General features: G+C 42.8%; 2 long non-coding RNA genes across 2 annotated transcripts; both read right to left on the bottom strand.

Moving 5' to 3' along the window:
- Window positions 1–7,904: 7,904 nt before the first annotated feature.
- On the bottom strand, window positions 7,905–15,549 carry LOC121078161. Its single transcript, XR_005824471.1, has 3 exons — window positions 15,207–15,549; window positions 14,882–14,928; window positions 7,905–8,220 (listed from the first exon to the last, which is right to left on the bottom strand). It is a non-coding gene; the product is annotated as an uncharacterized LOC121078161 (long non-coding RNA).
- Window positions 15,550–16,359: 810 nt separating this feature from the next.
- On the bottom strand, window positions 16,360–18,712 carry LOC121078160. Its single transcript, XR_005824470.1, has 3 exons — window positions 18,548–18,712; window positions 17,154–17,297; window positions 16,360–16,510 (listed from the first exon to the last, which is right to left on the bottom strand). It is a non-coding gene; the product is annotated as an uncharacterized LOC121078160 (long non-coding RNA).
- Between the last annotated feature and the right edge of the window lie 8,103 nt (window positions 18,713–26,815).

Here is a 26,815-nt window from a genome sequence, read left to right as displayed (position 1 = left end):
CTTCTTTGCCCTGAGAAGTTTAAGATTTGGGGAAGAATGAACGTGAACTGCATGAAATAAACTAATTTTAAAATTTAAACAAACAAAATAAAAACCACAGGAGACAACACATCACTGCATCACTGTCACTTAAAAACAAAATCCCCTCCCAATACTTTGTACATGTTGGAAAAATCCAGCAAAGGCAGCTGATTCACCCTTCCAGCGAGAGCTACGGGAGAGCTGCCCTCCCTGCTGAGCCCCAGGTAAGACGCAATCAAAGCTCCCTTGCTGCTGGAATACTTGCTCTGCCTGAGGACACAGAGATCCCGGAGTGAGGGATGGCCAGGAAACTATTGTGACAGTGATACTAGTACAAGGTTACTGTACGAGTTGCTTTACACAACCTTTAACTGCTCCTTGAATGTAGAGCACCAGGCCCTGTGATGGCCAGGAGAGCAGGACACAAGGAGCTGCAGCCTTGCAGCCTCGCAGCCTTGCAGGAAACAGAGGCTTTATTTTGGATCTCATTGTTCTTCCAGTCTTGAAAATGTGCCCCTTCCCAAGAAAACAAGCAAACAAACCTCTCAGGAAAGCTTACATCTGTCCCTCTGGAGTATGGTAGATACCTTCCTTCCTCTGTACTGAGGTTCCTCCACACTGTGGACGGATGTCAAAGGTTTGCTTGCGTGATCCAGAAATAATAAGGAGGTTGGAAGATACTGAGGTGTCCCTGACGCTCACCTGGGGAGCATTAGAGAAGGTGCATGTCCACAGCCCTAAGCACAGGCACATCTGCACGGACTTTGGACCTTTATCAGGTGCAGCTTTACAAAGTCCACACATTAGCCTAGGGACTCTGTGATCACAGTGCGCCGAGGGTGAAAACTGGGTTCAATGTGTGGCTTCACACTCCAGATTTTGATCCATTATCTGTGGTTAGGTCAAGCGGCATAAAAACATGCGTAAAGTAGCTGCCTCAAAATACCTTTCAGATTCATGGGCCATTCAGAAAACTGCAGGCTCCCTGCAGTTTCTGTATGTGCAGAAAACCCTGCACGAGCCACGAGCTGTGACATGAGCTGCCATGTGGGCAGGAGGTATCGGTGTAAGACGCACTGAAAATTTGATAACTGGATTATGCACAAGAAAGAATTTCCTGGGGGGGTAGGGGGGTGGAAATCCACATCTTCTCTACTGAGAAAGATTTCTAGGCCAATCTCATTTATCTTGCATTCATCTGTTAAGTAAATATCCATAATATATAAATGCTAGTGTCACTTTAATATCCTGATTAGCATGGTACATCTTTTCCTCTGTCTAGGTAATGGTGAAAGTCATACTAATTGAAGTAATGTTGTGTGTCAAATGATATAGAGCTGATTTACTTAAGACTTGGATGTCTAGTCCAATTAACTTCCAAAGTATATTGCACCGAAGTTCCTTTTTCTGTCTTTTATGAAATATAACACATAAAATGTATGTGAGCTGCAAAGACAATCTGCCAGCCAAAGAAAATCTGCCAGCCTTCTCTTACGTTACCTCTCCATACATTCACTGACCTTCTGCCAGTCATTTTCAAAGCCTGAAAAACTCAAAACAGTTATCCTCTGCTCCTGCAATAAATTCTTACCTATTTGCAAATACAAGACCAGGGCACTTTTTGCTTCAGATTTCAGGCTTTTCTGTACACTGCGCAGATGTTAGAGCAAGCAGCCATTCAAGAGGGAAAAACTGTACATGGAAAAAAGGATGCGAACCATATAAAGACCATATGGCTGAATGAAATAAGATCATTGTGCATGAATTGCTTGTTTAACTGTTCTTGGATGTGTTTATAAACTACCTTTACAAGTCACACAAAAAAGCATCACTCAGGTGGATTACCATTGAAAGCCTGGCCTTATTAACATCCACTGTATCTTGTCATTTGGGTTAATATATTGCTGTAATATATTGTACAAACCACTATATTATAATTTATACTATACTTTTTACTATAACTTTGTGGTTCAGAAGTGTATTTGAAGAGTGGTTTACGTGACAATCAAGTGTTTCTTTCAGGCTGAGTGAGTGGGATGAATAATGCAATGAAAGGAAACATTAACTGGGCACCAACAGTAAAAAATGGAATTATTTTGGCCACAGCAGTTTCTGATGAAATAAAATAGAACAAAATATTCAGTGGTTGGATGGATATCACTTAAGGGTACAGAGGGAAAAAAGGTATGGAAAGATTAGAATCTTATTTCATTTGATTCTTAAATAGCAATATTATTAGTTCAGTTGCCAGCATACTGCTCAGATCTCAAGCCTATAAAACTTAACTGTAGGAGACCTTATTCAGGCTCTGACTCGAAGCACTTTATCCCAAGGTGCAATTCCGTGCTCAAGCACCAGCCCACTCCTACTCAGACCCACACTATCCCCAAAGCACCGAGCACTTGTCCACACACCGTGCTGTGCAGCGAAGGCAGCACAAGAGGGCTGTGCCGTGGTGGTGTAGGGGCTTGGCTGAGGACTGCTGCCACCACCCTGCCCCAGTTTTTGCCTGAGCCCCAGTGTTTGCCTGCTGCAGCCCAGCCGCCCTCAGTGTCTAGTGCCGCTTGAAATTCTCCTGGTGAGCCACAAGAAGGAACAAGTAAATATTTAATCCACTGTCTAAGTCTTAACAGGTAGTTCTGACTAGAGGTATTGAATTTCTATCTGGGAAGACGATTTGTGTGCTGAGAATATCAGAATCTGATGTTCACACAGGGATGTTCAGAACTGCAAACTCTACCTGGAAAAATACTTGAATGACTAACATTTCAGCTCGCCTTTTAATGACTCTTGCCTAAGCTGATGGTGCTCTATCAGTATTCACACAAGGGACTGGGAATGCCAGGGAAGCTGCAGCCATACCACGGCCTTGTCAAAGCCAGGAATGAAGTTGACTGGCACCGCTCAGCCACCAATAGCAATATCAAATACAAGTGGATCGATAGGAGCTGACAGAGCTGCAATAGCTTTGGAAGTGCAGACGTGCACCCATCCGGGTGCTCCAGCACAGCGCTGGGTATCAGGCTGGTCACGAACGGGACCACACTCCCACCAGCAGCATAACCTTCTGCAGGACAGAGGTGAAGACCCTCAAGCCTGAAGTTTCCTATTTTTAATTAATTCTTTCCATTGCTTTAATTTAATAATTTGTATTTAATTACCTGTTCAAAGGGGGGAAAAGAACGAGGAGAAGCAGATGTTGCCCCCTGCGGTGTGTGGAACAAAAAAAGCCATGAAAACTCATCCGTCCATCTGATTGCTTTTTTATTAGGTAGCACAGATGCTGGGAAGGTGGTGAGAACTGAGGTATGTCAAAACATTAACTTCTGTTTTGTGTTGTTGCTTTCTTTCTTTTCCTTTTTTTCATCCTTATTTGAATTACACAGTTAAAAATAAGATGGAAACTAAGGTAGCAAGCCCTACTTCTCTTCCACCCATTAAATACAGAGCAAACACCTGTTTTTGTCTTTTTTTCTAATATGAGAGAGGAATGTGACTAGTGACTTTCTGCAATAAAGCACTGACTTCTCTAAAGGACTTTTAAGCAAAGGTGTATTTATGTACTTTATCTGTAAAGGGTCACTGTTTCTACTTCATGTAGAAGTTCAAAGTCATAACTGCTAAAAAAGGTGCAGGACTGATTTAATGCATGTTGACATAAATTTAAGTTTTGCCCACAGTATCTGAAAACTTTTCAAGACATGCAGCATCTTCATGTATCCTCTAAGCAGCTAGGTATGGGTTGCAAATATAAAATTGTCATAAATTGCAAAACATGAAGCAGGAATGCTGTCACATCTGCCCTAGACAGGACAGTGAAGACTGGATAGGGAAAAGATCTGTTTGGTTTATGCATTTTTTTTCAGGTTTGTCAAGCAGATTAATAGATTTAGAAGGTGTGAGATGGTGTAGCAACAGATATATAGGTTAAATGAGGAATGGCCTCTTCTGAACTTGAAAACCTATTAATCCATTTCTAGAGCTCTCTGGTCACAATCAAACGAGTTTAATATGACACGAATGAAATTGCTATAACTGTCCTTTGATTGCAAGTCAAATCACTGCAAAATGAGGAAAGCTGAGAGCCTGATGGCTGAGCCTGGAGGAAATACCTGGGGCAACTCCAGAAAGAAAAGCAGAGTAGCCTTGGCCATCATTTTGCTCTTAACCTCGTCTCCTTCTGCTCTGCCGAGAGAACTGCATCAGGCTCCTGGCTTTGCCTTATAACTTACAGGCTGTGATTTCCTCACTGGCTCAGCAATGTCTGTCTGAGAGATCACTGTCATCAGATTTGGCAGAGACCCTCTTGTTAGAACATTTATCCTGCAAAGCAGTTTGACTACTTCTGCTGCACTTTCCCATCTGGAAGGCACACCTATCCTACCTGTTGTCTATGTAAGCAGCTTTTCATCGACTTTGGTTTAACCAGTCAGAGAGCTGTGTGAGTGATATTCGCCCCCAGCTCCAGGCCATCAGGGATGCTCAGACCCAGAGGTTTGCAATAGATTTGTTTCTGGTATGGAGAAGAGCACATACTGAGGAGGCAGCCTGCAGGCATCAACTGGAAAGAGAAAAGTCATAGCTTTGCCCTGGGAAAGAATACAAGCATCACAGTTTTAGGGAAGAGATGTTCATTCTGCTGGAAGAAAATTATACTCCTTTCTTCACTACAGAAGTATTTCAGATCACTAAAATATGCAGACCATTTTTGTATATTCCACAGGCTCCAAACCATAAACATTTACATCTGAATGCAGCTCCGTGGCAGGCTGACACTGGTAAAGGAGGCTAGACCATGATTTGTTATGTAAATAAGCCTATAAAAGTCTTGATTTTTTACATGAAAATCAGATCTGCAACAACCGTTCTGCCTCAGCTTTGTGGATTGTTTAATTCCTATGTACACGATTATGCGGTGTTACCATACAGAGAAGGCATTTTATAAACCTTTAAATGATCAATCAGTTAAATAAAAAAGCATCTCTGGTGATGCCATACTAACTTTTTAGGAAGTGCCTCATCCTTCTGTCATTAACTTAACAAGCTTGAATAATGTTTTCACAGCAATTACCACCAGTGGGTCAATGTCTGCTATTAGCAACCTTTCCTCCATGGATCATGAACATAATAAACCATGACAGCCCCAAAAGACAACGTGTGTCATAAGACTTTCTCCAGTATCAGTGCCAGGCTGCTTTAATGTGGCACTTATTGTGACAATAGATTGTCAAGGATCATTCAGTGCAACAACAATTTATTGTCTCAGTGGGAGTTTTCTCATTTTGAGAAGTTCAGCAAGCTCTGTAAGCCTGTAAATTATATCAGATGTAAGAGGAAAGTACATCTATACCAAAGTGTTTTGTGGCAAATAAAAGTTGTACCTGCTCTGAAACTGCTTTTTCAGGCTGTTTTTCCTCACCCTGCATTGTTACCTTTTGGCATTAGTTCGCATGGGATCAGGTGGGCACAACATTTCAGTCTTTAAAGCATTGCCTTGCAGAGGAAGTGCCAGTGAAATGTTTCGGAACAAGCAGTACTTGGCGGCTAAACTTAATTAAAAGCAATGTGATTTAAACACAACACCTGGGGGTCACGTAGAAGTTGTGGAGGTTAATTGTAATTGTTACTGTATTACGATCCAAACTCAAATTTTCATTCGTTGTACGCAATAAATCCTACAAAGTCAGGTTATGAAAAAAAAAAGCAGCTCTATATACAAGGCATGCATCATCTCTAATTCAAATATAGGAAAGAGTTCAACAAACAGCAGTTAAGCCTCTGAACACCTTTATGCAGCTGGCAAATAACCCATTTTATAGACTGGTTAAGCTGATAGTGCAGATGATGTGCCGGACACCCAGTGACTTCGGGGCAAGCAGGGGGCAGCCCCCACACCGGGCTCCAAAGAGCCAACCATGCGTACCCCCTGTCCAGCAGGGACACTTATTGTGAGTGTAGGGTGACTAGGAAACACAATGCTAAAAAATCTTTCATTGTAATAAAAATGGACATTTTTTCTCATAAATACATTGTTGAGCTTTTTATGTTCTTATGCAAAATATCTGCATGGACAAATTTGTCCAGAGAAGTCAAAAAAAACTCTTCCTGAACAGTGATAGGTGGCCCTTATAGCCTGAATGTCCAGCCCGGAGGGTCTGATCCCCTGGTGGGTGGTTTGGAATAATATACTCACGTTTTTAACCACCAGCCCTTGCAGAGTGAAACTTAACCTTCTCCAGCTGGGGAAAGTGAGCCAGGGCTTTCAACAGGCAAAGGAGCTGCAAGGGATCAGGCCCCTTGAACACGATGCACCCTTTGTGACGGATCGCACTAAGCCCACAGCAAGCAATAATGATGGATTCCCTGAAAAATATAATTTTACTGAATAAACAAACAAACAAACAGAGTCACATTCCTACAGAGTGTGTGGATAGCATTTGAGGTATTGATTTGAAAATAGATTCTACGTTCATCTTTAAGTTCTTTTCTCCTGTCATTTTAAAGTACCAAAGTACCACGAAGTACCATACAAGTCCATGGTTGGTTGTGCAACACACAGAAAATTATTGTATTTCCTCTGCAGAACTTAACATGATTTGTGCAATCATGGGTTTGAAAAGCAAACCCCACCTCTGTCATCCCTTCTTGGAAACATTTCAGTTATTCCCAGTTTCAATTATTTTAAATTTCACCAGTGTGATCAGCATATTTAAAATTCAATCAGCCTTCTAGTTTAAAACATTTCATGTGTGTGTCACACTAACAATCAACAAGAGTCCTGAATTTAACATCTGTTCCTACTAGTAAATGGTTTTAATTTGAGAATTGAAAAAATATATAAAGTAATTACTAGGCACTCAATCACAATGAATAATGTGTTTGCTACCAGCAGTTCTGTCCTGTCAGCAGAAACTCTGGAGAGGCAGAGTGGCAGAAAAGTGGTATTGCTAGAAACTGGGGAAAAAATCAAAATACCGGAGTTGGGAGCAGTCTCAAAACGGCTGCTTCGGTGTCTGCCACTCCTCAGCCCCCCCAACACCTCCTCAGCAAACACCACTCATTTTGCTAGATGCTGACCCTTGCGGGTTGCACCAATATTTACTCTGCAAGCAGTAAATCTGGTTGACTTGAGAATGAAAGGAAAATAAAACAGTGGTCAAAAGGTCTGTGAGCTACAGAGCAATCCTGCCCAGCCTCTGCCATGTAGGAGGATGTGATGCCTGCAGAAAAGCCGTGCCTCCATCCCGCAGGCAGGGAGAGCAGTTGGGCAGTCCCGCAGAGGCTCCGCTGCAGGGAGCCGGGTGCCTTCCAGCCCCTCGCTGTTGCTGCAGCTCCTGGGGAGATGCTCTCCTCCTGCCAGATCCACAAACAAAACACCATGCCTTGAAAAAGGGAATAAAAATACACGTTACAAACTTCAAAAGACAAATCAGTTTGTCTGATTTGTTTTGCATGTGACTATGCAGGTCATACCACTTGTGTTTCTTGTGGAAATCAAAATTCAAGCATAGAATTCTGTCCTGAGCACTGAAAGCTCTTATGCTGAAGATTGCAGCAGACCAGAGGCATTTTCACCCTAGGCTTTTGTGGAGAACATAGGAGTGGATGCCAACAGGTCTTTGGGAAAGCCTGGACCAAGAACACACAAGCCAGCAGATCTGACAGGAATGTGCTTTTTACCTAAAGCAAAGCAAGCACATTTTTATCTCCTGTTTTATATCACTGCAGGTAGCATTAGCACAGGTTGATGCAGTGGATTTATCCCCTGAAGAGCCTTACCCCACTGTTTAGTCTAGCAAACAGCACACGCCGCTGCCTGACACACACAGCTTGATTCATTTTACGTGTTTGTTCTTTCCCGAATCACTTACCGGGGAGGATTTATGACTGCACCGTGCACCAGACGGGGAGCAGCACGCACGTGGTGCTGGTTTAGCAGCTCTGCTGGCAGCTCCTCGAGTCGGGTGCGTTGTGCGGGATGCAGAGCCAGCAGCGTCCACCACCACCCGAAATGCTTTGAGCAAAGCCCACGCGTCATCTCTGCCCTGATGCCCTGCCGGTGTGCATATTTGACACTGGCACTTGATGGGGATTGTGGTGGTTGCTGAACCTTGCGAAAATAGAAACCGCTTACATGAAGCTGGGGGCTGGCTCTCTGCTTAACTAATCTTCTAGCCATTAGAAATGATCCCTTGAAACCTGCAAATGGATAAAAGTGATATCAAAAGCCATTATGCCTGCCACATTTCTATTCCCTTCCTATAATGCTTTATTTCTGGTTCCTGACAGCCAGTCCCATGACAGCTCCAGGAGAACCAACCACCATGCACCTACAGGCGCTTACAGAGACAGGGAAACGTCCCCTTCACACTGTGTGCCAGTGAAGTGTCCATGAAATGCCTGTGGTATCTGGGGGGTTACCAAAAGGGCCCTTTAGTGTTGCTGCTAAATGCAAAGCACTCTACAAAGATGATATAGTCTGCGCAGCACCACTGACCTTGCTGGGATAAGGTACGTTCTTCTTCTTTTTCACGTCATCCTCAAAGCCTGAACACCAAACTGCAAAAAGAGGCTGCAAAAAATTCCCCATATGGAACTTCAGCACGCGATGCTGAGCTGGAAGCCCACTTATGGCCAGTGACACAACAGGGCAGGGTTCTGGCTGTTAGACCAGGCTGAATCACCTACCATGATCACGGCAGCTCATGAAATCAATCAGATTTTCACTCAAAGGCAGAAAGATACCCGCGTCATGGTGACCCAGCCCTTGGGGCTGCTCCACGGAAATGCCTTGTGTGTTAAACCCGTGCACACACCGCAGGACAGAAGGCGATGCGATGTGCACCGGAGCACAACTGATGGCACTTGTCAACTCATTCATCTTACAAGTGGTAATTTTAATAGTTCGCGGTCCTTAGAGAAATTACCAAATCCTGTACAAAATTACCAGTTTTTAAATGACCACATCCCCCTCAACATTTCTGTTATTCCAGAAGTAATATTTTTCCTTGTAAATGCCTAATTCTTCCATTGCAATTATTTTTGTGATCATCGAGCAGCAATTAAATAATAAAGCATCATGAGCCCTATACATTCTCTCTGCCACGAACATTACTGATGCAAATTCCACCGAAGGCAGTGCAGAAAAAAAGTCATCACTGCTTCCAGCTCATTGGCTTTAACCCAGAAAAAAAAATACATATTTTATAGAAACATCTTCTGATGATTCAGTGTATATTGAGGAGGAAGGGGAAATTACAGAAGAAAATATGGGAGCAGTTCCAAATTACTGCCATTATACTGATGTCAAATTAAAGCTCCGAGCCAATAGATTAGTTTGGAGTGTCTAGAAACAATTTCTTTTTTTTTTTCTGCCAAAATTCTGTTTTGTTGAGTTTAACACAGATATCTTTTACTCGTGCCTAGGGAAATTACAGAAATAAGCTTGCATGGGACTTGTTACCTAACAATTGGTGCTTGTGGAGCTGACAGAAGCGCGACTGGATGCCCTCACACAGCATGATAACTGCATGAGACTAACCCCGTCTGCAGCGCTCCGTCAGCAGGTGCCCAGCCTTGGTGTGATGCTCATGCCTGCAAACCAAACCTCGGCCGTGCTGTAGGTGGGTGAGGCTGCTGCTAGCACAGTTATGTCCCCTGAGTGCACCCATGGGTGCAGCTACCCAGCACTGCACAGGCTTGGACATTTTCCCAATATCATTTGGACCTATATTTTAGCATTCTTTTTTATGTTTAGCACAGTCGCAGATGTGGGGAAATAAATATAAAGAAAATAGCAATTATTTTGTAATACAGAGGTGGAGAAAACAGATTCACTTATTTTTGCCTCCGAAGTGAGGCAAGTATTTCATGTCTCACTCTTGCTGGCAATGCTCCATTCAGTTCAGTTCATAATTTAGATGTATGATTTTGTGCTTCAGATCTGCTCAGTCAGACGCACGACACAATTCTTAATTATTTCAAAATTATTTAAATGGAATAACAAATCTAGTGTTTGATGTAACATGGCTGCCTGACCCAAAGAAATATACGGACTATTATCATGTTTCCCAAGTGGATTTTTTTGCCATAAATCAGTCCCTAATTATTGGCTAAACTTGAAATGATTGCTCAGTGTAATTGTGATGTTTTGCCACATTGTTTCAGACAAGAACAATACGATGCTCCTGATGAAAACAAACGTACAGATTCTACTTCCAGGCCAAAATGCAAATGTTGTTGGTCTGATGGTTAGGGTTATAACAAACAGAAGTGACTTAAAAAAAAGGCTGGGGAACTTGCACTACTTATTTTCTAAACAGGAAAACTCACTAAATGATTTGATCCAATTAATGCTTTCCCCATTTTCTAACTGTTAAAGGGAATGCTATAGAGATATGCTTCTGTTTGTTGTTGTTGTTTTATTTTGTGTTTAACTGAGTGGGGAAGGGGAATTATTGTTGTTCTTTGAATGTATCTTCAGGTTTGTGTTTATATGTATCTCTGCAGAACCCATAACAAAGATCACGGTAAATGCAAGCAAATATAGATAGGCCTGGTAATGAAATGGTATACCCATGAGCATAGGTTTCTGGTTAGAGGAAAAAACAGTGCACCTTAAACATGGTTTTAAAACATTCCTCTATAACAATTCATCTCAAAAAAAATAAAAAAATAAAAATTAAAATAATAATTAAATAAAACAGAACTGCAAATCTGGCACCTTATAAGTCTAAGACAACATTCTAAATTCAAACTTAAAGTGGTGAAGTCCTCTTTAAAGACTCTAAATTAAAATTTAAAGTGAAGTCCTCTAAATTAAAAATGAGTGGTAGTATTACTGACTTATCATCTCTAGAAGTATATTTTTTCAAGTACCTAGTTAAACTTCAAGTAAGCTCCTCGATTAGAATGCCTTTACCCTCAGGGCAGTTCCCTAAATGCGTGTTTCAGTTGCTTTTAGGGATCTAGTCCGTGCTCTTTCTTTGATTGATCCGGGAAGCTAAACAAAGAATAGGCTGCTGCAGCATGAGCAAGGATGAAGAGAGCCAAGAAGAAGACACGAAACAAAAGCTCTGCCCTCAATCCTGCTCCATTTTGTATAGCCTTGTTTAAGTATCCGAAGGGAGGGTGTCAAGAGCATGGGGCCAGACTCTTTTTAGTGGTGCCCAGCGACAGGACCAGAGGCAACGGGCACAGATTGAAGTACAGGAGGTTCCAGCTGAATATGAGAAAACATTTCTTTACTGGGAGGGTGACAGAGCACCGGCACAGGTTGCCCGGAGAGGCTGTGGAGTCTCCTTCTGTGGAGATAATCAACACCCACCTGGATGCCATCCTGCGCAATGTGCTCTAGGTGACCATGCTTGGCAGGGGGATGGAGCAGATGATCTCCAGAGCTCCCTTCCCACCTCGGCCATTCTGTGATTCTGTGATAACCTCGAAAAAGCTCCTCAGACTTCTACAGTATTTGGGATGAAAAGAAGGGTTCCTTTTCACTTGCATTTTAATCTGCATACCACTTTTTTTCTTACTGTATTCTTATTAAATGTAAACGTAGCTTTGCCTACATAATATGGTAAAGCATGCCTCCTTTATTTGTATTATATGAATATGTATACATACACAAAAAGAAAGGGAAAGAGCAGCTCTTCACAAAGCCCTGCCTTTTTGTACTGGGCTTCCTGCCTGCTTAACCTGAAGCTATGGTCTTTGCAGAGCACCCGAATTACTGAAGTATGTAGCAATACACACTGTGACCCAGAGTGCAGGATGAAGCCCCTTCTTGCAAGTAATAGTCTGAGCTGTCCATTTTTAAAAATGGAAAAAAATAAATATATATTATGTACTACCTTCAAAATAACTATGCTTGCTCTCTCTCTGACAAGTTTACCTATCTATCTATAAAGAAGAGTATATCTTAACTATGGTCTCTTGAGTGGAATCCCTTCCAAAACATAACAAGCCATCAGTGAGCTACAGCCCGGGGATGTTACCTCCTGTGCTGGAGCTGTGAACTGAAGCCGTGCGCAGTGACAAAGCAGCGATTCCTCCAGAGAATGCATTGCCAAACCAACACTGAAGCTCCCAATTCTGCCACTTAAATTGTGGAAGAAATAACCAAGGGACTTGCAGAAAATGCAGACTGACTAAGTCTGCAGTAATTTATCTGTCGGCATTCTATAGGAAATGAATGTTTGTAAACAGTTGCCAAAATGAATTCACCCCTCATTCTCTTAGATTTACTGTTTGCTTTCGGAAGTGCAGAGCGTGAACTAATCACGGCAGCAATTATCAGCAGACTTAAAGAAGGAAAACACTTAGTGGGTGCAAATAAAAAAGGTTCTTTTTGTCACTATTGACCATAAGTTGTTTTTCTGAAATGTTTCTTAGTGAAGCTCCCCTGCAGCTGGGGCTCAGGGTTGTGCATCCCCAGTGCTTGTGCTCCTGGCCAGGACCTGCCTGCAGACCTCCCCGCTAACTCCACACCACCCAGCCCGAGCCCAGCCCTACATCTTTTTGCAATTCTGCCTCTGTTGAAGGCATTCACATAGAAATGATCCGTGCTAATCTCACTCATCAACAATTACCAGGGCATGGGACAGTAACTTTGAATTAGCATGAAGTGCCATTGTAATTAATTTCCAATTGCTGTCAGCAGTCCTTTTATTTATCGTGATTTTTCTACCCCTTATCCCCAGCCCTAATCTTGGCCTTTAGCTCATCAGTCGTGTGACAGTTGGTTCTATGCCATCCACAGCCCTCCTGAATTTCTATTACTCCCAGAGGCTGTGGTAGGAGTTGCTGTGTGACAACAGCTATGGCTCCCCAGCTTCTGGGCAGAGTGTTTCATATAAAATTATTTTTGGCATGTCTGCATCGACCAGCAATGCTGATACAGGGGAGGAATATGCCCCTGTGTGGGGGGATGGGTTGGCCAACAGACTGACCTGCGGTGGACATGAACGCTGGAAATACAGGCGCACACAGAACTTAGCAGCCCTTCTCACACATGTGCACATTCACACAGGCAGAATTAAAGTCTTTACAATAGCAGACGCAGCCAGGGAGCTCAGCAGCTCAGCCTCGAGGCATCCTTGCTTGGCTGGCATAAGGGGCTCCTGTGCAAGTGACCACATTGAGCAACAAAAGCGTTTGCTGCGAGCAAACCCCTGTGTCTGCACTGCCATTTTGATGAATTTATCAAGCACAGTAAGCTTTAGTTCATTCTTAGCCTGTGCTCCATGACAGTGACAGTGCTTCATGGGCATGAGAAGTGAAGTGTCACCCTGCTGGCCCCAATGTGCCTGGCTTTGGGGACTGCTTGGCACTCACTGATGCCAGCGCTCGCCCTTTCCTGCACACCCCAGCAGGAGAGCTGATGGAAATGAAGATCAGAAACTGCAACTGCTTTGACTCCTCTTTCACAGGTACGTACTCCAGTCAAAATGGCTGGTTGTTTAGTTATTTCCCCATTACATATGATACAGCTCTACTCATGGGTTACCTGTTTCAACTAACGTCAACCTGCTATGGAAAATGTGAGAGAAAACACTTCATTAATTGACTTGCCTGAGATCAGCAATCAACATGACTAACCTACCCTTCACGACCAGAAAAATACAAATTGAATCATTCCTGCAGCCTTCATTTATGCACTTCCATCCAGGTGCAGAGAAAACACATTTCATATTAAATCCAAACCACATAGTGGACATACATTTATATAAAAGTATTAAATTGTTCCTATTTATAACATAATTCTGGATGAGATTATAGATTCCTGGCTTGGATTGACTGCAAAGAAGAAATTCTCCATCCTGTGACTTGATTAAAATACATTATGAAAGGAAGATGGCAGCAAGGCAGCATTTTCAAGTTCGGAAAAAAGCAGCCGCCTTGCCCTGCTGAATGTCCTTTTGAGCAGCAGGAGCTGCTTTAGCAGACTGCAGCTTGTTTGCTGCTCACTCAGATAAGCCCAGCTCCAGAATGCCACATTTTCCATTCCACATTTCCATTTAAAATTCCTGTTTCATATGCTATTCTGAGACCCGTTACTTGCAATCTGGATCTTAATGCAAATATTTAAACCTCAAGATAGAAACAGGAATAGCTAGCTTGAGAAACTGATAAAGCATTAGAAAGCCTTTTATCTTCCCAAGTTACCATTTCACATTTGATTCAGCATGGTAAGTAATTGTGCATGGGCCCGTATGTGTGTTCTCATTAATGAAAATAAGGACAACAAGAACAGCTGAAATAAGTGTCAGATGAAAATCTAATTTTTAGTAAACAAGTATGAGAACATTTCCCACTGCTTGGCCCCGGGGGGCTGTGAGTGACAAGAGGGGCTGATCCCTACCCTGAACCCAAGGGCTGCAGCATCCCTCAGCTTGCCTGGGGACTTGAGCCTGCTCCACCGCCTGCATTGCCCAGTTCAGGCTGGGTTGGATCCTGCACCTCCTGCTCGCCCTGCAGGCTCCTTCCCACTGCACTGCAGAGGGCTCTGGCTGCTGGAAGTTGGCTTTAAAGAAAGCAGCAGCAGCCTCGCTCCTCACAGCACTGGCCATGCTGGTTGGAAAGATTCATTGCCAACAAGCTGTTGTTACCTGCAGCATTTTACATCAGACTCCCCAAGCTCCTGGACTTGTCCTCTTCTCCCTCTTCCCTTTTCTCCCTTTCAATAGCACTCTCACAGACCACGGTTGTGTCTGTCTTCCCCCCATGCAATACTCTGCTTTGAGGAATAGTGATCGCCATCCGTTATTGGCAGCAGATAGAGACATGATAAGAAATTCAATTCAGGTGGCAAGCCAGGGCGGCAGAGTCAACACAAACACACCGCGGACAAAACACTAACCTGCAGATGATGCTGTCAGAGAGGAGACTGCCACAGCACACTTCTGCCTGGAACCAGTACAACAGAAACATATTTCAGCAGATGAAGACATTATGAGGCTCGGCCCCATCCTTTGCCACATGATCTGCAACATCTTTTCCCCTTGGGAAGTGGTTCTGTGTGTGAAGAGATAACCCAGTGCAGACACCCACCAAAGCCAAAATGACCCAGCTCTTCCTTTGCTACTTGCTTTGCCCGGTGCCTCTATGGAAGCACGGACCTGCAGAGGCATCCAGAGAGCAGCGCCGAAGCCCAGCCGAAGACCCAGCAATGGGTCAGAGCAGACCTGCTTGCTCTGTCCTGGGGGTGCAGCAAGGCCGGGGCTCTCCTCCAGCAGCACACAGAACAGTCTTGCATCCTTTGCTAAGCACACCACGGTTCTGTGCATCTGTGACCGTTTTGCTACAGCTTCCTGTAGCTGTAGCACACAGAAACGCAAAACAGATCAGATAGAGGATTTCTCTTTATACCATATCTGACAGCAGCCAGACCTCGGTATCTCTCCTGAGAATATACAGACCCAAGCACTGCGCCTCATCCCCCGAACTTGACCTCCTGACACTTAAAACCACAGTACATGGCTTGAAACCTTTCCCAAGTGTTTGTCTCAACCAGTTGTAATTTTGGGCATCCCTTGTAGCCATCAGGATCATCTTCCTGGTATCCCTGGATTTTGCATTTCAGATCTATGAGAGAATTCAGAGGACTTTCCTGGGTTGTATTTTCAACTGCATCTTTCCTTACTGAGTTAACAGCCAAATGCCCCTAATGTTGCTTTTATAGGGATAATCAAAGATATGTACCGTAGCAAATATATCTCTAATAAAATGAAATGTCTGAATTGAATGAAATGAGATTCTGTTGATATCTTCAGCTGGAAAATCAACCCACTTCTTCCTAAATTAACCTGGCCTTCAGTCTCTTAACACCTAATTGTTACTTCACTGGTATCCACTAATGGGCTGTAAATCAAAGGAATGCGAATGATAATTGGAACTGTTTAAATTCCTTATTGATTTGGTTCAGTAGTTTTCAGCTTCCTGAGTCTGGTTCTGCCAATGCACTGTCTGTGTGCATGCATGTGTGTGTGTCAGTGTGTGTGTGTGTGTGTGCGTGCACATGAGTGTGCCTCTGAGCATGCATGCACATACATTTATGTTCCTGGCATATTTTTTTATACTCATGCAATCTATGAAATTCAGCTGGGGAATGGTGAAACCACAATAATGTATATTCAACAAGTGCTAAATCTTAGTTTGGTGATCAAATCCTCCAGATCTATTAAAAATGGCATCTAAATATATCATTTCTTTGCAATTCAATATTCGATTTTAACATTCCAGCCATACCAGTCTCCTCATCTGGCTTCACTAATGCCAGCTAGGTTGAACTTATGTTCAGTGTAAGCACTGTACATAGCTAAGACCACAGGCTCTGACCTGGCATCATGCTGTGTCTGCAGAGGTACAGGTGCAAATTCTCCCTGCCCCAAATTTGAAGGGACACCTCCAAAGCAGGAGCTTCTGAAGTATTTTCTTCTCTGCTCACTGCCCGCACAGTATATGTTAATTCAGATTTTAAAATAGGTACCTTTTCAGAGAAAAATGAATTGCATGTTATAAGAGAATATGATACTCCCAGCAGCATCTCCAGGACCCACACAGGGTTGAGAAACAGAGGGTTTCTCTGCATAACTGCGCGTTGGATATGTTTATCTGCTGAAATGAAGAGAGACAGCTGAAACCAAAAGGTACCCAAAAAGGTAACACTCATATCACAGAGAGATAAAGGCAGTGTCATTTGCACATGCAGACATATTGGAAGGAATAGAAAAATTCCCACAATTTGTCTTGTTTGGCACACAGATGACAGCCGTGACCTGGTGAAGCTGCAGTGTGCATCTAGCCTCCAGCCACCCCACGCAGAGGTCGGTTCCCGTGGGCATTTCACCTCCCCAGTGCCGACCTGCCCCAGCTCCTTACCGCAAGGCACAATCAGCCACCACAGCCTGACCTGCTCCATGCTGGGCTGCTCCTTCCTGGCTTCTAGAATGCCCCAAAGAATAGCAGCAAAAAGGCAAGGCATCCCTGTGCATTATCCTCTCTGTACATAAAGGTACATTTTATGTATTTTCAGACATGCTTCCAGCCCTGTCTCAATGCGAGTACTGATTGAACATTTAAGTAATCTCTGTTTTAACACACTCACTCCCTTTATCAAACACAGCACTTACCAGTGGCAGGTCAGAGCCAGCAGATGCTATGGAGACCTCTGTGAGCCTGAGCCCACACTGAGGCAGATCACTTCGTGCAGGGAGCAAATGCCCTTCAGCCAAGAGTAACGGGCGGAGTGCGAAACAACACAATGAGAGCTGAAACTGAAGCCAGAAAGTGCACTTTTACACTGGGCAAGGTGAGAAAAATTAAACATTTTTTAATGCTATCAGTAATTAGGTTTGATTTTTTTTTTCCCAGAATGAGGATATATGAAATATGGATCATGTTTCTCGTGTGCTTTCATTTGAGAAGATAATAGAGCTAATATAGTGAAGCATACTTTGAAGCATAGTGTCTTGATCTCACCTGGTTTTAATTAAAAATATTGCAAATATGTCCTCTGAAGCATTTTGCATTAGTCCTGTCAGGTCTTCTGGCAAAGCCTTTATGCAATCAAAAGGTGCTAGGCAAGTTTAAAGTGAATTGGTGTCTCCATCCTTGGCAGGGTTTACTGAAAATAGTAACATTTTTATGCACTGAATATTTTCTCAGTCAAGGCAAGTTGGATATTTTCTATCAGATTATCAACAGGTGGTAATATGTTGATATTCTAATGCTGCTGAAATAAAGATATCATGAAAAGTGCAGTGTACGATTTTTATCTCAAGGAAATCTAATGCAATATGCCACTTCAAATTTTAGTTATATGGCACTGAAGAACAGTAGGGATTTTGGCTGCATCTTCCAGGCACAGCTTTTTGCAGCTGCATGGCATTTCAACCTTACTTTTTCTTTTCTTTTTTTTTTTTTTTTTTTAAATACAGCATTATAAGACAAGTATTATTAGTGCAAAGAGCTTTAAAATCAAAGTACTCGAAAGTTTAGAATACTGAGAAATACATCAGTCCCTAAAGACTGCACGCAGCACCCGGATGAGCAGCAGAGTGTGCCTTCCCTGCCATGTCAACAAGTATTTTAAATCCTTGGAGAGAAAGCTCCACAATTACATACGAGGGAAACCATCTAGGCAAGTAAATACTCAGAGATTTCCCCTGATGAAAGGGCATGCTGGCTGTGAGTTCCTGAGACAGTTCAACATCACTTTGCAGTTCAGGCAGGAGCTGATGAACAACTCATGATGGGTAACGAGGAAAAAAGTTCATTAATTAGAGAGTTTGGAAGCCTTCCAGTGGGAAAAGGGAACTTGGAGTTTTCCTGTTGATGTTACAAATGATCCCTTGCAGTGAGAGGGTTAAAGGAGACGAGATGAGACGTGTGCAGCACATAGCAACACACTTTTGTTGCTGGCAGATTATCTATATAAAATGCCAAATATTAAAGTACCTATTCCCTGGGCTCTAAAGGGGAGGACTTCATCTCAGTTTGTTTGCAAAGATAAATGTTCCCTTACGTCACAGCTCAATCACAGAGCTAGCAAGTGGCCAGGTGAAAGGGAGAGCAGGCCTGCAGAGGGAGGGGAGCTGCACAGGACAACGCCGAGGAGCATGGGCACCAGGGGGTGGTCTACACCTTAGCACCCAAGCACTTCTCCATCTGGGTGTTTTGCCACAGACCTTCCTGCCTGTCCGTAATGAGGGAGAATAAAGTTGGTATTCACCCATCAGCACTGCTGTAGCAGCGAGACGATTACAGGAATAAAACCTGCTCCGTCAAAAGAATGGATGGCCACCTACAACCTAATACGTACTGGTTTTACTGAGCAAAAACTCTATTAAGGATGATAAGGCATGGAGACTTATGTTATTGATGTCTTTGCTGCCCGCCTGTTCCTCTGCAGTGGTGCAGCAGTACTGCTCCTTGCAGGAGGCAGAACAAGCAGCAAGCGCTACCTGAAACAGCCTTCAATGTGCTTTTGCTGCACTTAATCCAAGGAAATTAAATTAAAATAAAATAAAAGCAAACCAGTAACACAGCAGGATGAGAATCAATTTTGCTTTAAAATGATCACTGAAGCCTGATATAAGCAAAAATATGATCAGGTTTTGAGCTTTTCCTCCACAGCCCTCATCCCCTGCTAGGCCTCGTGGCCCTGAGAGCCCCACAGCTGGCCTCAGACAGGGCACAAGGAGCAAGGCCTCAGAGCAGACATAGGCAGGTAGCCAAAATTGTTCAAGCCACATCCATGTACATGTGGCCGAGCCCCTTCCCAGCCTGGGGAAAGTACTCATGTCCTCTGAGCACACCCCGGTGCCCGCTCTGGCACCCCAGCGCCCATTACAGTGCCTGGGGTGAGGCCTCCTTGCTGCTGACGAGGACTTTGGAACAACCAAGGAGAAGCCGAGCTCCAAAGAACTCGTTACAAACGTTAAACTAATTTGCACCATCTGCATCTTTGTAGCATTTATTATCTGCCAGTTTTCTGGCAAAATCATGTGACAGATAAGCTCAAAGAAACAACATTTTGGGCTGAACATCCGCACAAACAAAGCTATGAAGCCAAATATATGCAGCAGGAGTTTGTTTCCAAGCGGTATGCTCCGCCGAGGAAGGGGGGTCACCAGGAGCTCAGCTCGCCCCCCCTGCAGAAATGGCTGGTAATGAAACAACCCTGAGAAAGCCTATGCAGCTTTGAGGAATTATTTAAAACGAAGCAATACTTAAAATCAGCATCTTTTTTTGGTGGATAATTCACACACAATAAGGAGGATGGGATTTGTCAAGCAAATTGTTCACTCAATAGAAGCTGCTAAAAAGCTTTCCGAGGTCACCAAGACATTTTTAGTCTCAGGATGCCTTATGAATATTTCTCTAAGCTGCCTGGCTTCCAACCAGCTGTACCAGCACATTGTCCCACTAGATGCGAGTTAAATTTGCATTGTGTCCTAAGATAATCAGAGTTGTGATCATTTGCATGAAACAAACACTACAAATATTTAAATAAATAAATACCCTGTAGTTTTATGGAAACATGATGACTGTGTAATTAATTCTTCTCAGGCACTGCGAATTTCTGCATGATTTGAAGTGATGATTTTGGTGTGTAACATTCGAAAGAGACAGAAAAAAAAATCAGTTAAGGTGGAAAAGCCCAAAGAAGATTTCCTTTTGATGGTGCTGGTGTCTCACCACTGAAACCAGACGAGGTGGGCACTCAGATGGGCTCCTACCTTGTTCCTTGATGTCTTCTGGGTGTCCCCAGCCCACGTTGCTGACCAGGAAGGAAAGGTGTCCACATCTTGAGGTCCTCAGAGACCAAAGGTTGAAACATGCCCAATGGGCACCCCACCCTCCAGCTGGAATATCTCCTCTGCTGTCTTTCATTCAGTGAAACATTCTATGATTCTATGATTTTCTCCTCACTGATCCTCCTGAAATGATAAAATAAATGGCTTTGAGAAGTCTGCTGCAACACTGTCCCACTGGAAGTTCCACCTGAAGACTCACTATTTCCTCAGCCGCTTCCACATGACCCAATCTCTGGGACAAAAAGCCCCATTTGGATCTTGAATTCTCCTTATTAATAATATCTTACATTACATTTGACAGCCTCTAACTGATTCTCTGACGTTTATATGGCAAAAATTTCTGGCAGTGTTATTGGCTTTCCCTTTTTTATTAACTGCTCTGGCTGGCAGCAAAATCCCCAACAGAAATGGATGCTCCTGGGGGAATTTTTCAAAGGTTAGATCGTCTCATGCTGATGCAACGTTTTTGGCATTATTCAAGAAGACAGATTAATCACTTAGCTAGACCTATATCCTAAACATGGGGAGGGGGAGGGGAATTAGTCAGTTGCTTAAAAATAGGTTTAAGCTTTTAAATATACCTTACATAAATTTAGTCCCTGGTAATGAAGCACTGGAACAGGGAGAGCAGCAGAGAGGGAGAATGACGAAAAGAAATGGATGTCCATTACAAGCCCAAAGAGAATGAAGCAGCACAGAAATGAATGGAATGGAAAGGATAGCTGGTGAGATGGAGGAATTTTTTATTTTATTTTTTTTCTTGAGAAGAATGCAGAGGCTGGTATGAGAGGTACCAACCCTGCAATTGGTGGTAATTCACAGCTTCTGAGGATGCTGATGCTCACTCACAAGTGGATTCTGTATGTTATTCTACAAAGAGCTCCAGTTTCTCCCACAAACATACTGCTGTACTGCATCCCTACAGTGCCAACGCCCAAGCAGAAATACATGAGCCAGGAAGAATCAGCATACGAACAATTCAGAAGAGTCACTATTTATTGTAACTCTGTGTCCAGTCCATTAGTCCAGCTTGCCCTTCTACATCCACAAAAATGTAAAACTGGGGTAATAGTTACTTTTTGCAGACATTTATAGAGAATCCAAGACACCATAAAAGAACTTAAGATTAATGGTCTGCACTGAGATAATTAACTACCTTGATAGTAGAGACCCTGGCGATGAGTGAGATATTCCTGAGAAATATCTAATGAAATTAGTGTTGTTGAATATATTTAAGGTTAATGGAAAAAATGGAGCAAGAGTCATGTCAGCCATCCAACTTGAGCATTTCTCTCCTGAAATAACAATGGGCCACAGAAGCCTTTTAACTACATACTAAATCCATTATCTGCTCCCATTCGAACCTCTCATTTTGAAGGTAGCAATGGCTATTGACAATCTGTCTTCCAAAATTTACACACTGAAACTGTTTGTCTTCTGTTTTATCGTTGTGTACTGGGGAGCCAGATGGTCAGACTGCTTCCCTGGGTGGGCAGTTTTATTGGCAACACAAAAACAAGCTCCTCACTGCACCTTCAGCAGGGCAGGTAAAATAAAGGAGCTTTTTTCATCTCTGATATCTCTTCTTGAAGAATTTCTACTCCGCTTCTGCTCCAGCAGTTCTGCCTTCAGAGTGATTTCTGTTGTCTCAACAAGCAAATGTTCCTAGCACACTGACTTAACCTGAGTTTCTTGAGATCCAGATGACATCATTTCTACAGGCAGATACATGATTTCTTTTCCACAAGTTTACAGTGCCCCTGAGATGCCTGTGAGCAGGCAAAGTCGAGCATTGAGAAGACAGCTGAACGTTTCCTCCAGCACAGGTGGTCTGCACCTGGCAGTGAAGGCACATACTTGGCCCCTTTCTGATGGCAAACTTCTGATGTGGGTCTGGGTCTTGGTTGTTGTATTCACACAGCTAAAGGACTGACTAAGGTGCCTAAGGAATACCCCAAAGAAAGAAGCCAGTTTTCACCTCCTATGACTGACAGCAAACTTTGCTACAATAAATAGGAAAAAACATCATACAGAAGTGTAGCAACACCAGGCCAGTCTTTCACTTCAAATTGAAGAAGTAATAATATTCAGCGTGATGAGTTAGGACTTTAAGTGCTCCCCAATATCTTCCCCCCAGCAGCACATCGGCCCCAAGCATTCCGTTGTATCCAGAGTGCACAGACAGCTACACAACAGCAAGGCTTAATGAGTGCTGTCCATGATATGAACAACTATTTGGGGAGAAGACAGAAAAAGGAGGATAGAAACACTGGACAAATTTGAAAGACTGTGCCCAGAACACTCTTCTGCAAGACAGTCACTTCAGCTGGTTTAGGGACAGACTGGAAAGTTTGGGTACACTTTTATTTTCTTTGTGCATTCACTCTAAACTCGAGGTTGGTGAGCTGAAATCTGTCGAGTGTAATGAAACCTTCTAGGATGGGCTGTGGGACATAATACCATTGATTTGAAGCCTCAAGAGATATCCCTCAGAAAGAAGGGGGCTGAGTGGGTCTCTTACCTCTCAAAATGTAAGGAGCAGCTTAGTTAAGAGCTGGCTGGGGGCCTGCAGCCCTCTGGGCAGGATGCTCAGGCTTCTCCCATGCCCTTCCCTAAAAATGCAGTCTGTCAGCTCACAAAGTTCACCCAAACCCTGTACAGCAAAGCTCTTGTCTCTACCACAGTCTACAGTGCCTGAAGGGTGTCTGACCTCCCTATTTCCCACCGTTGAAGGGCAACCCCTCTTTTCCCTCCAACTGGCCTTTGGGGCAGAGGGGCACAAGTCCATCTCCTTCCCCTGGTTCCCTTCCAGCCCAGCTGTGGATCACAATCAAGGTCCACCTGGCTGAGCAGCACAGACTGGCCCCAGGTCCTTTGGCTCTTGGAGGTCAGATCATTGCTCCCTAACAAGTTTATCTTCCATCGCACTGAATGCTCTCAGCTCATAAATTGTGCAAAGGTATATCTTGACAGGTGAAGTATATTTTCTTGTTGCTGAGCCATGGTGGAGCTCATCTGTTCAAATCATCTCACAGATTGTTTACGTTCCCATGACAGGGTTCTGTTCATCACTAAGTCAATATGAGGTCCAATTATTACGGTCAAATGACTCTTAACTCTTCAGGCAAGTCAACCATTGATCTCTAAAAAAAACCCTGACGCTACTTGAGTCTAGGCCTCCACATGACCTCCAAATGACTGGACAGAGCCGCTGCCCCCAGGGTCTCAGGCTGCACCTGTTCATGGCAAGTACCAACACCACTTTATCCAGCCCTGATCTGGGTTTTGTTGCAGGGCTCTTAGTTGAAATGAAATTTGGCTGAAAAAAAATATATTTCAGCTCATGCACAAAACCAGTCAAGGCAGCATCCTGCAAAAATCTAAATAAAGCAATTCTCTTCTGTGAAGCAGCTCAGAGAGACAGAGCTGAGAAAAGAAAGCTTTTGCCTTTCCCTTCCATGTGCATAAAGAGACAGATAACAGGGTAGTTTTCTTTATAAACTTAGAAGAATCACAAGAAAAGTGCTGGGGCTTTGCTTAAATTACAGAGGTTTATTTCTATCACAGAACAAAGCTGACGTGGTTTGTCTTCCTTCCAGAAATTAGTAAAGTAGCCAGCAACTTAAACTAGATCATTCAGTATTTGTCAGATTAGTGTAAATCTCTTCCCAACATGCAGGACAGGACAAGAGTAAAATTAATAAAAAGAAGTGAGTGAATACCCAAAGTTATATATACTATATTTAGAGTTTGAAGACCTGGTATAGACTATACTGAAATGCTCCTATCAACTTGGTTAGATGCTGGACTACTCTTGGACTACTGCAAGGATATTTGTAAAAAAATAAATACAAACGAGCAGTTCACCTCCTACTATGAGTCCCACCTCACCACTATTTCTGATCACTACTCAGAACAGAGAGACTCACTTATTATGTGAAAGTATGTATTTTAGAGGAATTTATAAATCTTTTACACTCATAGGTTACTTCTAAAAAAGAGGAATTTATCACAATAAATGGAAAACCAAAATCTTAGTACCTTTTCCTCAGAAGTAATGAAGAAATGCATTTATTCTTTACTCTGCAAATCTCCTTGTTTCAGAATAGACAGCCCTTTGAAAATGCTGTTGTATATTTGTTATGGCAAAGACATTTCTTTTTCAGATTCCCAAATATAAACTCTTCTATAATAATAAAAAAAAAGGCTCTCCTACTGTCCCTGGTGTATTTTGCACAGGATACAGACAAGGGGAAATGCATTCTCATTCTTCCCTGAGGTACTGAAGACTTTATGCTTCAATAATTAATTTTTTACCTTCCTGAAGCATACTTTGTTTCTGTACAGACCTTTGCTCAAGCACACTGTGCATTACAACAGAATTTAGAAAGCAGAATCTACCCTTCATTGAGGTGATAAAATATCATGCAAAGAGAAGAGTTATCCTGTGCACAACCATACTTCCAGATACAATCGTAAAATTCAGCCAAGTACTCAGACTAACCAATAATTTGTCAAGTTTCATTTATTTGTCTTAAAAATGTTCAAGAGAAGATGTTGAATTTATTCTTGACATTTCCCCCCTGTAGATAATCGCTTGCATAAACATGGTATGAATATTCACTGTTCAAACCTTAAAATTTGGATTGTCAGTTAGTTATATAAATCATGGCATTATTGCTTTTCCTTCATGACATATGTAACTAAGCAACAAATTGAGAATTTAAATACTAAATTTAATACATTCTGCCCTTTTCATGGTGATAAGTGATACAGAGATCTCAGCTCAGCAGGAGGTGGGTCCTGCTGTCCTAAAGGTGGAGAATCAGACAAACTTGTCAGCTCAAAATCCAAATGATGCCACCTATTCTGGTTCAGAATTCACAGAGCAAGAACCATTGTCCTGGCAAGGCTCAGTTTCTCGGTTATTCCTCAAAGTGAATTCAAAATATCAAGAGTGGTTTCAAGACTAAGCTTATTCTTGAACACAGAAGACCACGCAGGAAGACCTATGTGTTCGCAGACACCACTTTGGTGCTGGCTGTAAACTGCCATAGCAGCAGAAAGAATTTAGAACTGTTGCAGTTATTTGCGATCAGAAATAGGATGTGCTAAGACAAAGAGCTGGAAAAGCTGCAAAATTAGGAGCTCTCTTCAAAAAGGTTGGAAGAGACGTTTGTCATTTAAAACAAAAATTGAAGACTTCTAAGGGAAAAAATGGCAGAATAACCTTAGAATAAGAGGTATTAAGGTACTAAAGGGAGTAACCTTTAAAGCCTGCCTACAGAATGGATCCCCAAAGTCCTGAATCATAATAGCAGAGGGGAGGAAGAGAGCCTTGAAATAAATGAACATTACTCCAGAAATCTCCCAGAGATGACAAAAAGTGCAGAAGTTTCATGCTAAACTATTTTATTTCTTTGATAAAACCTGAACTCTTAAGCAGCCTGGAGTGTGAGAGGAAAGAAGAAAGAAAGGATAATAGGAGGGGAAATAAATCTCTTCTGTTAAATGCATTCAGCAGTGTAGCGATAGGCATAGGATTACGCTCAATTTAATCTCAATAGATAACACAGTCCAGGATATTATCTGCAGTTTCCTCAAAAATCTCCTCTGAAACACAGCTTTTGCATTTCTTTCTACAGCAGTAGCTCTGCCCTGGCTGACTTACCACAGCACTCTGCTGTTCGGTTTGGCCATCTACAAAATGGGCCTTGTGACACCACACAGGAAGAACAGTTTAATTTGGGGGACAAACAGAACTAATGAACAGGGAGGCAGGAGTTCAGAGCTGGTTAGTTTGCATGGAGTCCATCAATAAAAACCAGAAGGTGCTTGTTAACCAGACAAGAAGATATAGAAGGGAATGCAGGACAACCTACCCAAAAATCAGCTATTTGCCTTCACCTACTTTGTGAAATCTTTGCAAAGCTGAAAAACCACTCACAGTTTTGCAAAAACAGGTTGCAATACTGTATTTGTAAACTTGGGGATTAGCACACCTCAAAATGTGCAATTCAGAGGTATGGGGATAGGCTCCTGGCTGCTCTACCTGACGATGCTCACTGCATGCAGTCACTGGGAATGGGTGATCCTGGTGGAACTCAGGAGCTGTTTGATCTGAATTCACTTCTCTCACTCACATCAGTGAGTACTCCATGGCAGGGTTACGTCCCCTAATATCTCACCCCCAGCTGCCTCATGTTCCCAGCTTCTTCTAAAGTTACTACCCAGATACTGGACTAAGATTATTTTATGTGATCTAATAACACAGCACCAAGCATGGGATAGACAAAATAGATTAAGAAGATTAGTTTTAGTTTTATGGCAAACTTCCTACGGGTGCTTAATTAACAACATTATAACGGCTAATCACTTGGTGGTTCCTACCTCCACTCATTTTCTCGGTGACACAAGGGCATGCGATAGGGGTGAGTGGCTGTACTGTGTCTGCTTGCGATAATCTGTCACTT

The sequence above is a fragment of the Cygnus olor genome, chromosome 14, assembly GCF_009769625.2.
Source record: "Cygnus olor isolate bCygOlo1 chromosome 14, bCygOlo1.pri.v2, whole genome shotgun sequence".
In the NCBI taxonomy this organism is placed as follows: Eukaryota; Metazoa; Chordata; class Aves; order Anseriformes; family Anatidae; genus Cygnus; species Cygnus olor.
This window is presented reverse-complemented; position numbering and strand designations above follow the sequence as displayed.